Raw genomic sequence first — 12800 nt, forward strand, 5'->3', positions numbered from 1 at the left:
TTTTCCAGGCAAGAGTGCTGGAGTGGATTGCCATTTCCTTCTCCAGGGGATCTTCCCAACCCAGGAATCAAACCCTGGTCTCCCGCATTGCAGGCAGATGCTTTACTGTCTGAGCCACCAGGGAAGCCAAGACCCTGTTCAAATAAAGCCACATTCTGGGGTTCCAGGTGAACCTTCTGGAGTTTGGGGAAGGGCTATTCAACACACTTGCATTCACCCATCTCCTTCTCCTTACAGCAAGCACTTGACCTCACCTACTCCCAATGTCAGCATGATTCAGATGCAGGCTGAGACCCTCTGTATCTGGCCTGAACAGCCACTCCTCCAAGAATAGGCTTTTACTCTCCAGTGTCTCAGTCTCTGAGACTACCCTGCCCGTGCCGGGAGAGGATCTGGGTGCCTCCAGCACAGACCCCAGGACCTGCAGCCCTGATGCCCTAGGGGACTGATTCCCACTGTGCTCTCCCCCTGGGCAAGGACAGCTATGGGCCCTAAGCTTCACTTCCTCTGGTTCCCAGACTCCAATCCTGCGTCACTCCAGGGCCAGGCGTGCCCCAGCATGGGAGCGAGGGATGCTGCAATTGGCAGCAGACTGGCTGTGTCAGGAGCCAGCTAGACTCATGCAGGAATGCTGCCCAGTCTTGTGTGGCCACCAGCAGCAGCCTCCACACTGCGCAGAACCCCATCTTCAAGGCTGAGGTCCATCCGTGTGTTCTGTTCACGCCACAGTGGTCTCTCTGCACTGGCATCCCATTGCCACCAACTGTGTGGATTCACGGCAAATATTTTGATTGCTTTCCAAAGGATAAACAGGCAGGGGTCATTTTAATAGTAAAAACGCCAGCTGGATATTAAAACAAAAGTTTTTGGATGTTCCACACAAGCAAATGGCAGATAAATCTGGGCCACTCTCCAGCCCAGGCGGCCTCCTTCCACCATTGGAAGAATCCTAGAGAACACAGAGAAGGAGGAGACATCAGCAAATAAATTCCTACTCACAGGTGCACCTTTGTTGTGGTGGTTTGGTTGCTCAATCGGGTCTGACTCTGTGACCCCCATGGACTGCAGCAGGCCAGGCCTCTCTGTCCTTCACCATCTGCCAGAGTCTGCTCAAACTCACATCCATTGAGTCAATGATGCCATCCAACCATCTCGTCTTCTGTCGTCCCCTTCTCCTCCTGCCCTTAATCTTTCCCAGGATCAGGGCTTTTTCTAATGAGTCAGCTCTTCGCATCAGGTGCCCAAAGTATTGGAGCCTAAGCTTCAGCATCAGTTCTTTCAATGAATATTCAAGACTGATTTCCTTTAGGATGGACTGGTTTGATCTCTTTGCTGTCCAAGGGACTCTCAAGAGTCTTCTCCAGCTCCACAATTCAAAAACACCAATTCTTCGGCACTCAGCCTTATTTACAGTCCAACTCTCACATCCATACATGACTACTGGAAAAACCATAGCTCTGACTATACAGACCTTTCTGGGCAAAGTGATGTCTGTGCTTTTTAATACACTGTCTAGGTTTGTCATAGCTTTTCTTTCAAGAAGCAAGCATATTTTAATTTCATGGCTGCAGTGATTTTGGAGCCCAAGAAGAAAATAAAGTCTGTCACTGTTTCCATTTTTTCCCCATATATTTGCCTACAAAGTGGATTTGTTTGTCACTGCACATCCAGAATCTTCTCTACTGGCTCCCTTACCCTGCCGATGCCAGGCAGAGGCCCCAGAGCAGACCCAGTGCCAGGGTTCCAGCAAGGGTTGGTTCTGAACTTTCACAGTGAAGATAATCACCCAGGAAGCCATGGGGAAATTGGATCTCTGGGCCCCGAATCCAGGAAGCTGTCTCAAAAGGTTTTAGGAGGGATCTGGGAATCAGCCTTTTAATAAGAGCTACAAATAATGGAAATGGGGATACCCATGTGGAGACCCTGCATGGTAACTGTGACAACACAGCCTCTGGAGCCAGCCCTGCTTCAAACTTCTGCTCCACCCTATATCCTGTGTCATCTTGGGCAAGTCACTTAAAAGTCTCTGGCCCATAGTGCCCTTATGTGAGCACAGAGAAATAATAATCACATTGTAAAGAGCACTTGAGGGACCTCTCTGGTGGTCTAGTGGTTAAGATTTCACCTTCCAGATAGTTAGGGAGTTGCATGGATATCTGCATGCTGTTATATTTTAAATGGGTTACCAATAAGGACCTACTATACAGCACATAGAACTCTGCTCAATGTTATATGGCAGACTGGATATGGCGGGGGGCGGTGGGGCAGGGTTCAGGGAGAATGGATACAGGTGTATGTATAACCAAGTCCTTTCACTGTTCACCTGAAACTATCACAACATTGTTTGTTAATCAGCTATACCCCAACACAAAATAGTTTAAAAAAAAAAAAGACGTCACCTTCCAATGCAGGGGAAGCTTCCCTGGTCAGAAGGCTAAGATCTCACATTCCCCTTACAGATGAAAAAAAAAAACAAAAACATAAAACAGAAGCAGTGAAAGTGTTAGTCGCTCAGTCATGTCCTACTCTGCAACCCCATGGTCTATAGTCCACCAGGCTCCTGCGTCCATGGGATTCTCCAGGCAAGAATACTGGAGTGGGTAACCATTCCCTTCTCCAGGGGATCTTCCCAACCCAGGGACTGAAGCCAGGTCTCCTGCATTGCAGGCAGATTCTTTACCATCTAAGCCACCGGGGAAGTCCAATTATATATAGCAAATTCAATATAAAGACTTTAAAAATGGTCTCAGTTCAGTCATTCAGTCGTGTCTGACTCTCTGCAATTCATGCGCCCCCATGAATTGCAGCATCACAGGCTCCCTATCCATCACCAACCCCTGGAGTTCACTCAGACTCACGTCCATCGAGTCGGTGATGCCTCCAGCCATCTCATCCTCTGTCATCCCCTTCTCCTCCTGCCCCCAATCCCTCCCAGCATCAGAGTCTTTTCCAATGAGTCAACTCTTCACATAAGGTGGCCAAAGTATTGTAGTTTCAGCTTCAGCATCAGTCCTTCCAAAGAATATTCAGGACTGATTTCCTTTAGGATGGACTGGGTGGATCTCCTTGCAGTCCAAGGGACTCTCAAGAGTCTTCTCCAACACCACAGTTCAAAAGCATCAATTCTTGGGCTCTCAGCTTTCTTCACAGTCCAACTCTCACATCCATACATGACTACTGGAAAAACCATAGCCTTGACTAGATGGACCTTTATTGGCAAAGGAATGTCTCTGCTTTTGAATATGCTATCTAGGTTGGTCATAACTTTCCTTCCAAGGAGTAAGAGTCTTTTAATTTCATGGCTGCAGTCACCATCTGCAGTGATTTTGGAACCCAAAAAAAACAAAGTCTGACACTGTTTCCACTGTTTCCCCACCTATTTCCCATGAAGTGATGGGACCGAATGCCATGATCTTAGTTTTCTGAATGTTGAGCTTTAAGCCAACTTTTTCACTCTCCTCTTTCACTTTCATCAAGAGGCTTTTTAGTTCCTCTTCACTTTCTGCCATAAGGGTGGTGTCATCTGCATATCTGAGGTTATTGATATTTCTCCCGGCAATCTTAATTCCAGCTTGTGCTTCTTCCAGCCCAGTGTTTCTCATGATGTACTCTGCATATAAGTTGAATAAGCAGGGTGACAATATACAGACTTGACGTACTCCTTTTCCTATTTGGAACTAGTCTGTTGTTCCACGTCCAGTTCTAACTGTTGCTTCCTGACCTGCATACAGGTTTCTCAAGAGGCAGGTCAGTTGGTCTGGTATTCCCATCTCTTTCAGAATTTTCCACAGTTTATTGTGATCCACATTGCCCAAAAAAATCTTAAAAATAAAAATAAATAAATAAGAGCACTTGAGGCTAACTGAGTGTGACAGGTCCTCAGTGACAGGTACCTAACACACAGCTCTGTCAATGTCACCTACCTTGGAAGGCACGCCCTTCTGGGCAAGACTGGTCTCCCCAGGGAGTGGTATCCCTAGCAGCAGCAATAAGGGGAAGGGACTTGTCCCCTTGGGCAGCCAGGCCTCCTGGGGTCTGGCGAGCAGAGTCTAAGGCCTGTGCCCAGGGAAGCAGATGCCAAGTGGCACCTGCCACATGGGGTAGCCCAAGACCAAAGTACGATGGAGATAAGGCAGAGAGACGCTTGGTCTCAGGAAAACAGATACACCCCAGGCTGAGGCTAACCTCTGTGTTCCCTTCCCTAAGTCTCTCTTTATTTAAGTGTCATTAACAACTGATCCTAGTTGGGCTGTGAGGTTTTAGAAAGTGGAGAGGCGTTATCATTGGAGCTTGAGTATTAAAGGCAAGCAGGGCTTCCCCCACCCCATCACAGGAAGGAAGTGTTGGTGGTCATCCCAGAGAGAGCCCCAATGGAAGAGGGGCCCAGGAGAGGAGGGTAGGGGCCAGGAGACCTCCCCACCTTTTACTGTGGAGAGCCTGGGTTTCATTATTATTAAAGAGGATGGCAATTTCTTTACAGAAGTAGCATCTACAGTTCACAGAAACTGAGAGAGTGGGTTGATAAAATTCACAGACCTGCTCTCCCATAGAAGCTCCCTCTCCCATGGGGACACACACTTTCCTTTGCTCATGCACCCTCCTCTGAACACATACTCATTCCCCAGAGAATACACACGCTTGCACAACTAATCCCGTGCACAACTACTGAGCCAGCGCTGTAGAGCCCACATGCTGCAACCACTGCAGTCCACTCGGCCTAAAGCCCGTGCTCTGCAACACGGGCCACCAAAATGAGAAGCCCTCGCACTGCAACTAGAGAGTAGCCCCCGCTGGCTGCAACTGGAGAAAGTCTGCGTGCAGCAACGAAGACCCAGCGCAGCCAAAAATAAATACATAAATCCTGTTGTTGTTCAGTCACATCGTGTCTGACTCTTTGCGACCCCATGGACTGCAGCACTCAAGGCTTCCCTGTCCTTTACTATGTCCCGGAGTTTGCTCAAACTCATGTCCATTGAGGCAGTGATTCTATCCAACCATCAAAGAGAACATATATGCTTGTATCTCTCTTCCTCCCACCACCATCCCCAAAGGGCACCCCCTGGGCGGAGTCACCAGAGAATAGCTCTTTCCTCCTGTTTGCTCCCACAGACCCAGGGCCCTGCTCTCAGAGATGGACAACCTAGAAAGGGAGCTGCACCACCCAGGATGTTCTGGAAGGATGACCCATCATCTGGACCCCAACCAGGAAATCTAAAGAGGGGATGGGCCAGTGGACAGACCCCCCACATCCTCTCTTCCTGGCAAGAGGGGGAACTGTAAAGGTGTTTCTCTGGTTCTCAGTGTTTGGGGTCAGGAGGGACCTTGGAGACCAGTGAGCCCAACCCCTCCTCACTCCAAAAACGAGGAAGCTGCTCCGCAGAAGCCCCTGTTTCTGCTCCTGTCCACGCACCAGAGAGGTTGAGTCTGGCCTTGCACAGTCATCCAAGCAGAAAGCACTTCTCCCAACGGCTCAGCTGATCCAGCGGTGCCTCACCCGGTATTTCTGTCCCTGAACCTCCCTCCTGAGGCCACACACCCTCCACCCGCATCTTCCCATATAAAGTTATAAATCATGAGACAAAGACACTTTGGACCTCGCTGGGTGGCAGGAAGCTTACCAATGCCCTGACCCCACAGTTCTTCTCCATCACATACTTCCCTCTCTCCTGCCCAAATCCTGGTAAGAGGGCAACCCACAGTCAATGCAGCATGTAAGCTGGGATAACCATCATTTCCTTCATCCCCTTGGCTTTCAGATAAAGGAGTCAATGCTGAGAGGATACAGAGCACCCCTGAGGTTTCCCAGAGAGAAGGGGCCGTCTTAGGAGCAGGACCCAGGATTTCTGTCCAGGGCTCAACCCGTCCATCAAGCTACTGACAGCACCGCAGCTCACACTTCCCTCGTGTGAATATAAACTGGTACAGTCACTGTGGAAAATAGTATGGAGGTTCCCTAAAAACTACAAATAGAGTCACCATACGATCCTGCAATCCCACTCCTGGGCATACATCTGAACAAAACTATAATTCAAACAGATGCTGCTGCTGCTGCTGCTGCTAAGTCGCTTCCATCGTGTCCGACTCTGTGCGACCCCATAGACGGCAGCCCACCAGGCTCCCCCGTCCCTGGGATTCTCCAGGCAAGAACACTGGAGTGGGTTGCCATTTCCTTCTCCAATGCATGAAAGTGAAAAGTGAAAGGGAAGTCGCTCAGTCTTGTCCGACTCTTCGCGACCCCATGGACTGCAGCCTACCAGGCTCCTCCGTCCATGGGATTTTCCAGGCAAGAGTACTGGAGTGGGGTGCCATCGCCTTCTCCGTAATTCAAAAAGATACACACACCTTAATGTTCATTGCTACCCTCTTTACAATAGCCAAGACATGGAAGCAACCTAAAAGTGCATTGACAGATGAGAGGATAAAGAAGGTGTGGTACACACATACAATAGAGTGTTACTAGGCCATTTGCAGCAAGCTGGGTGGACCTAGAGTCTATCGTACTAAGTGCAGTAAGCCAGGCACAGGCAAATACCACACAATATCACTTAAATGCAGAATCTAAAATATGACACAAACGAACCTATTTACAAAACAGAAGCAGGTCCACAGACATTGCAAACTAACTTACGATTACCAAAGGAAAAAAGGGGAGGGATAAAACAGGGATTTGGGGTTAACACATACACACTACTCTATGTAAAATGGGCTTCCCAGGTGGCACCAGCAAAGAACCCGGCTGCCAATGCAGCAGACATGAGACATGGGTTCAATCACTGGGTCAGGAAGGTCTCCTGGAGAAGGAAATGGCAACCCACTCCAGTATTCTTGCCTGGAAAATCCCATGGACATAAGAACCTGCCGGGCTACAATCCATAGGGTCACAAAGGGTCGGACGTGACTAAAACGACTTAGCTCACATGCACGCAGGCGTAAAATAGATAAACAACAAGGACCTACTGTATAGCAGAGGGACTATAGATAACATCCTGTGATAAATCATAATGGAAAGGAATATGAAAAAGAAAAGAATGTGTGTGTGTGTACATATATATAGTGCACCTCAGAAACTAATACAACGTTGTTAATCAACTATATTTCAATTAATTTTTTTTTAACTTTCTGAAAAGAGGCCCTTGGCCACGCACTCTCTCTACCTGGTCCTTACAGCACCCTGCCTGGGTCAAGCCTCACTGCCACCATCGCCAACTCAGGTGCTCACTTGTCACACGATGCATAAGCAACAGCCCTGGATGAGATGATATCCGCTGCTGGTGGGACAACCGTCACCCCTCCTAGGCCCAAACCCCCCTCATCCGAATCCCCAGGCCCACTGTCTGTGACAAAAAAGGTGGAATTGTGCTGCTGCCCAAGGTCAACAGGGAAAACCACCAATGATGAAGATTTGGCCATGTCCTTTGCAAAGAGAACAGAGTTCGCCTCTCCTTATCCATCTGTGTGGCCAACTCTCATTCCAAAAGTCCTTAATATCCTCTCGTGTCCCTTTTCTTGTGTCCCTTTTCTTGTGTCCCTTCATCTTAAAATATATTTTTTTAATCTGAAAGGCTCTACCGTAACAGCACTTTTGTAGATCACTTCTCAGGCAGCCCGCCAAGAACAAGGAAGCTGCCTGAGTGGAGAGTATAGTGTTTATACACTAAAACAGATATTTTACTCCTAAGAAAATCCTTTATCACTTCGCTTCAGGTCTAATGGTGCTTAGTGCATAGATAATCTGAACACACAGGTGATCTGGTTTTTCTGTTCCAGAGAAAAGCAGGGAAAGAAAACAGGGGACAGAGGAAAACTCCCAGGGGCAGGGAGAACCTTCAGCAAGGAGTGACGGCAGACACAGGGGATAAGACAGAAATTCTAGAAAAGCAAAACACAGTGACTCAAGATTCACAGTGTCTAAGGCTAATTAGTACAGGGGCACACAGTCTCCTGTAAGAAATACCTAAGGCATAGTGGGTGCCATCTGTGTGAATTAACTGGTAGTCCAGGAGAGCACTGTGTCATTAAGAAAAGGTTAAGTTACCTCCTGCAATCTCTGTTGCAGGCCACAGAGAGCATTTAAGATTCACCAAGCATTTCTGGCACCCTGCATCATGCCAGCCCTGGGCTAGGGGCAGGGGTCTGTGTGCTGGCACAGTGTGCAGGCCACATGGCAGCTGCAGGCAGAAGAGCTTAATGCAGAAGACACCGAAGATGAACTGAAATAATGACAGGTGCTCTCACCTTCCTCCCCCGATATCCACACGTTCCCTTGCGAAGGAGAGCAGGCATCTGAGGCCGGGAGGCCTGAATGTCCCTGCCGCTTGTTTTACTTGGCTGTGCCATCTCAGGTACAGCATGCAGGATCTTGCTTGTGCCATGCGAGCTCTTTGTTGGGACTCTCTCATTGTCTAGTCGTGTCATGCCAGCTTAGTTGCCACAGGGCATGTGGGATCTTAGTTCCCCGACCAGGGATTGAACCCTGCACTGTAAGACGTATTCTTAACCACTGGACCCACCAGGGAAGTCCCAGAGGAGGGCTTATTTTCAGAAGCCTTGGGAAGGCAAACCAAGAAGAGGAGGTGCCAGGGCTTGGTGATGGAGAGGGAAGGCAGAGAAGCCCACTGGAGCTAGAGAGAAGGCCATTCCCCAAGTTAAAGGAAACCTGGGCTCCTCGAGCCCTTGTGAGGAACCCCCAGGGGATGTTGAACTGGGAGCCCCACGGCCTTAAGGGTAGTGCCTGGTGGAGGGTCTCTCTGAGCAAGTCTGGGGTGAGTGGAGATGACAACTGTGGGGGCTGGGGGGGCGTCTGGGCCACACGGTAAGGCTGGTGGGCAGGGCAATACCACAGGGTGGACCATCAGCTCCTCACCCCTGGAGGCTTCCCACGCCTGAGCCTAGATCCCGGGGAGTGGGGCGGAGGGGGCACAGACAAGGAAGCTACATTCACTGGGGCTGCATTTCCTGCCAGCCAGGCTGGGGCGGGGAGAAGCTGGAGCGACTAAGAAAGATCAGGAAATGCGATCTGACCCAGGATTGTTGTCCAGTGAAATCCACACGTTACAACAGCAGTGCATTCTAAGAAGAGCTCTGAAGGGTGCTGAGACGAGTGGGTGTTGGGAACAGAGAACACAGCCTCCAGGAAGACAGAGAAACCTCAAAGAGCCGGTGACCTCAAAGGGTCTGCTAAGATCAACAGGCTCCTTCCATTTCATTAGCAGGAAGGCCTAGGCAGGGGAGCCGGTTCCCACTGGACCCCAGAGGCAGGGAGAGCAGAGACAAGTTACACATCCAGGGAGGCTGGGGTCCAGGCGCCTGGCAGGAGGCCAGCAGAGGAGGCTGCAGGCAGGAGTCTGAGATGGGGGGTCTCAGATCCTAGATTCTTCTGATACCAGAGGCAGAAGGGTCCTGGGGTTGAGTGCTTTGAAAAGCTCATTCGGAGGACTTATCTGATGGCTGCTCACTGCCAAGCTGTTAGATTGCAAAATCCATTTCCAAATGGCCTGCTCATCTGGGAGGAGCTGCAGAGACTGTATATCAGGAGCAGCCACCCTCCCGACGATCCGCATCCATCTCCCAGCTTCCACAGGCTGCAGACATTCCCATTCCCCAGAGCCAGCCCCGGCCCCACGTGTGTGTGTGTGTGTGTGTGTGTGTGTGTGTGTGTGTGTGTGTGTGTGTGTGTGTGTGTGTTTGTGTGTGTGTACATGCACTCACACACGCGCTCAGTCATGTCCGACTCTTTTGTGACCCCATGGACTGTAGCCCACAAGGCTCCTCTGTCCATGGGATTCTCCAGGCAAGAATACTGGAGTGGGTTGCCATTTCCTTCTCCAGGGATCTTCCCGACCCAGGGATCATACCCGTATCTCCTGCGTTGGCAGGAGGTTTTTTTTTACTGCTGAGCCACCTCGGAAGCCCTCTGCAATCCCTGACCCCCTATCAACTTACCAGGCACCTACTCTGGATCCAGCCCCCCAGGTTGCCCACAGCCCAAGCTCAGGCAAAGATGGGTCATTTCTCATTAGAATGAGCAGATGACAACCCTGGCATTTATGCACAGCATCTGGTCAAAACCAAGGGAAGAAGCCCCCAGTCCTACCCTCCGCAGCCCCCACACAGCACCCTATACCTGAGGATGTGTGTTTCAATCCTCCCAGGAGAAAGAAGACAAAGAGAGAGAAAGGCCTGGCCCCGTCCCCATTTTAACCACCTGACAGGTTATTGTGGGCCCAGCAGGACCCACAGCTGAGCTGGGGGCCACTGCAAACCCTGCTCGAGTTAAAATACATCTATCTGCAGCATTCAGAAAATAGCTATCTACAGTGTTGCTTTCAGCTATAATGGAAAACTGATGGCTTTTATCTCCCCAACTTTATGACTATTGATGGGATAGAGGCTGAGGTTTGATGACCATTTAATAGCCGACCCTGTGCAGTTAGAGGAGCATCAGAAAGCAATGAAAGCACCGAGATGATTGTCTGGCAGAGAATTCTCCACTGAGGTCCAGGAAGCAAAACAACCACCCTCCCCAGGCTCCGACAGAAGAAAATCAAAGTCATCATCATTTCTGTTTCTCCCCCCTCCTTTCTGCCATTGACCTCTGGGAGGTTGATCCAGAGGGGAGGGAGGGCAGTGGGGGAACAGGAGCAATGCAGGTGTGAGCCCTTATGGAGAAAGGGAGAATGCGGAAGGGGCTCTGGACTGAGGTCCCAGGATGGGCACCCCACATCCCACCTCTCCCAGCCCAGCCTTCATTGTGCCATGGACAAACAGCTGGGACTCTGGCAGGACAAAAGGGACTCAGGACTGTTTGATGAGCTTCCTGCAAAGAGCTGGAAAGAAAAGGAAGGAAGCAGAGGTCTGGTCTAGCCCATGATCCAACTGGTCTTAGACCTTCTGTCCACAGCCAGAAGCCAAAAGCCATCTCCAGGGCTCTGCATGGACTCAAGCATTGAGTCTTCCCTGACATTCCGCCCCTTCCCTCTGTGGGGGAGACCTACCCATCTCTACCCACTTTCCTCTCCAGGGTACAGGCCTTTAAACATGACTGGGAAGGGTGGGAGGCAGTCAGAGGGGTTGGGGGGTAATGGGAAGGGGGAGATTCTTTGCAGCATTCCAAGTACCTTCCTGGATCTTCTCTCATTTCCTATTCTACAACAGCCCCATAAGGTAGACAAGACAGATTTGATTCTGTCTGTTCTTTAAATGACAGACTCAATGGACATGAACTTCAGCAAACTCCAGGAGATGGTGAAGGACAGGGAAGCTTGGGGTGCTGCAGTCTATGGGGTCACAAAGAGTCAGACACAACTGAGTGACTGAACAACAACAAATTATTTAAATGGACTTCCCTGGTGGCTCAGTGGTAAAGAACCCACATGCCAACGCAGGGGACACAGGTTCCATCCCTGGGTCAGGAACATCCCCTGAAGGAGGAAATGGCGACTCACTCCAGTATTCTTGCTTGGGAAATCCCGTGGACAGAGGAGCCTGGTGGGCTACAGTCCATAAGGTCGTATAGAATGGGACATGACTGAGCATGCAGGCACAGTTCCTTTAAATAAAGAACCTCAGAGATGTTCCAGGTCCCAAGTCTGGGACCCCAGTGTCTGACATCCCTGTCCAGTCAGCCCTCCACCATGCCAAGCCACCTCTCAGGACAGGGTGCTGCCCAGACCTGACCTTTTGCCTGAGTCCTGTCCCTTCCTAGCTGCGTGACTGTGGGCAGGTAACTCTACCTCTCTGGCCCTCAGCTTCTTGATCTCTAGAATGAAATTGCCGGGAGGAGGGGAAAGAGCTTCAAGCCTATTGCCAGGTGGAATTATGGATCCCCCAGGCTCCACCTTCAGATACAAGGATATCGTGCTCTGTCCACAGCTGCCACCTCCTCAGACAGCACACCTTCCTCCCATCACAAATCAGGATGAGGCTCACTGCAGGCAGGGCAGGCCAGGCCCCAATCCGGCCAGCACCCCCGTCATACCTCACAACAGGGTCCCTGCAAGCCACACCTCCTTCAATCGGTACAGGAGACGGGGTGCTCAGGCCAGTGGGTGGCAATCTCCAGAGTCCTCTCTCCTCATCTTGGGCCAGTGCAGGTGCTCTGGTGAGCTCTATCTGAGGCTCCCCTCTGCCAACTCAACTTCCTTAAAGACACAGGTGCTAATTAAAACAACTAGAAAACAATGAGCCCAAAAAAGAAGGAGACAGAAGAGGTCGCCAAGAGGTGGCCAAAGTGGTTCCTCCTCCCTGGGCATCTGTGCATGAGTTTCCAGCAGGGGAAGGAGGAGGCAGGGGCCCCCAGACCTGTCTACCTGCCCAGATTTCTTCCCTGCACATTTTCCAGAAGGTAAAAGCCCACCTCTCCTGCTAGCACAGTTCCACACCTCCTTCCAATGGCAGCAGAGAGAGCTGGCCGCTTAATGACCTTGGCCGCTGCAGCCCTGAGTCTTCTGAGCTCACTGCTCACCACTTGGGAGCTACTATCTGTTGATTTCTTAGGGATTTCCAATCGTCTCTGCTGCAGCGAGGGGAGGATTAGCAAGTCGCAGGCAATGATCCTTGCTCGGTTACTTAAAACTCCCCCTGAGAAACAAACAGAAAAGCGAATGGAGAAAATATGCCACTGCCCCAGACCTTCCTCGCTTCCAGGCTCAGCCCGTCAACACTCTCCAGCCCTCTCCACTGTGGCTGCAGCTCTGATCTCCACATTAGCAGCCGGCTGATTTTTTTTAACAATGCCAATACACATACTGACTCCTAAAACCTTCCACTTCAGGCATCGCCTTCTGTCTTTGGCTGGATGC

General features: G+C 50.4%; 1 protein-coding gene across 4 annotated transcripts in view; it reads right to left on the reverse strand.

The window, feature by feature from the left end:
* GFRA2 (GDNF family receptor alpha 2) overlaps nucleotides 1–12800 on the reverse strand; it is a 196435-nt gene that overhangs the window by 127341 nt on the left and 56294 nt on the right. The window lies entirely within an intron of this gene.

Source organism: Bos indicus, chromosome 8 (genome assembly GCF_029378745.1).
Source record: "Bos indicus isolate NIAB-ARS_2022 breed Sahiwal x Tharparkar chromosome 8, NIAB-ARS_B.indTharparkar_mat_pri_1.0, whole genome shotgun sequence".
Classification (NCBI taxonomy): Eukaryota; Metazoa; Chordata; class Mammalia; order Artiodactyla; family Bovidae; genus Bos; species Bos indicus.